This window comes from Eimeria mitis, genomic scaffold (assembly GCF_000499745.2).
Source record: "Eimeria mitis Houghton genomic scaffold, Emh_scaff6439, whole genome shotgun sequence".
Classification (NCBI taxonomy): Eukaryota; Apicomplexa; class Conoidasida; order Eucoccidiorida; family Eimeriidae; genus Eimeria; species Eimeria mitis.
In genome coordinates this window covers 1-1,781 of record NW_013574603.1, presented here as the reverse complement: position 1 = coordinate 1,781, position 1,781 = coordinate 1, and positions in this window count along the sequence as shown.

Here is a 1,781-nt window from a genome sequence, read left to right as displayed (position 1 = left end):
CAGCAACTCACATGCATACCAGCCGCAGCAGCAGCACAACACAAAACGCCACAAGCTCAAGCAGCAGCAGCAGTGATGTATAAAGCAGCTAAATTTATTGTCTTACATTGGCGGCAAGGGGAGGCCTGCAGCGGCTAAGAACACCAAAAGAAAGACTCATATTTCTGCTGCTGCTGCTGCTGCTGCTGCTGCTGCTGCTGCTGTTGCTGCTGCTGCTGTTGCTGCTGCTGCTGCTGTTGCTGCGTTAGGAGTACCCCGTCTCCCTATTTATTTTTTATTTATTTTTATATTTTTATTTAATTTATTTGACTTCATCGCCCGCATGCAGAAAGAAGAAAGATAGAAAGCCCCAAACTGCTGCATGCGCTGCTGCTGCATGCGCTGCTGCTGCATGCGCTGCTGCTGGTGAGTTGGTTTTGCTGCTGATGTTTTTTGTTTATTTTTTTTATTTATTTTATTTATTTATTTATTTATTTTATTTTATTTATTTATTTATTTATTTATTTATTTATTTTTTTTTTTTTTTGTTAGGGTGGTGGTTCTGTCTATAACAGCAACGCACACCAAGAGAGAACCCCCCAAACGAAAGTTTTTTATTTATTTATTTATTTTTATTTATTTTTATTTATTTTTATTTATTTTTATTTATTTATTTATTTTTGTTTTTTTGTTTATTTATGTTTTTTGTTTATTCGTTTATTTCTTTAGTTGTTTATTTATTTATATATTTGGTTACTTGTTTGTCGGTGTTTTTATTTATTTATTTATTTATTTATTTATTTATTTATTTTTTTTTTTTTTTTTATTTATGTTTATTATATTACAAACATATATAAATATATATATTTATATTTATATATTTATATTTATAGATATTGTTATTAGTTTCTGTTGTTGGTGGTAGCTGCCTGTACACCCCAAATATACATCTGTCTCCTTTCTCTCTCTATCTCTTATAAAAAGCGATGAACTGCATGCATGCATGCATGCATGCATGCATTTGCATGCATGCATGCATGCATGTGTATGCATGCATGCATGCATGCATGCGTTTAACAAGAGACAGCCCCAAAAAATGCATGCAGCTCCTCTGGTGACATTTTTAGAAAAATAAAAGTCCCCACAAACGCATGCAGATGCATGCAGGCACTCATGCATGCATGCATTCGCATGCATGCATGCATGCGTGCATGCATGAGTGCATGCATGCACGCATGCATACATACATACATACATGCATGCATGCATGCATGCGTGCATGCATGCGTGCATGCAGTGGTGTGTACACAGTGTTATGTATACATGCATGCATGCATGCATGCATGCATGCATGCATGCATGCATGCATCGACTAAAGCCCTAAGTATATGAAGTGTCTCTGCAATTCTTTTGTTTATATGTATGTTGTTTTTCTCCTCTCCAAGCCCCAAACCCTAAACCCTAAACCCTAAACCCTAAACCCTAAACCCTCAATCAAGAGCCCCAGAGGAGACAGTTGTAGCTTCTTGCAGCGATAACTAACTGTCTCCTGTCTCCTGTTGCTGCTGCTGTCTCCTGCTGCTGCTGCTGCTGCTGCTGCTGTTGCTGCTGCTGCTGCTGCTGCTGCTGTCTCCTGTCAGCAGCAGAAGCGGATCCAGCAGCAAATAAGAACAAAAGCAAAAGAGCAGCAACAAACAGAAAAAAACAAACAAAAAAAACAAACAAAAAACAAAAAACAAGAAACATAAAACAAAAACTAACAGCTAGACCCCCCCTTTCTCCTATGCGGTTGCTGCTGCTGC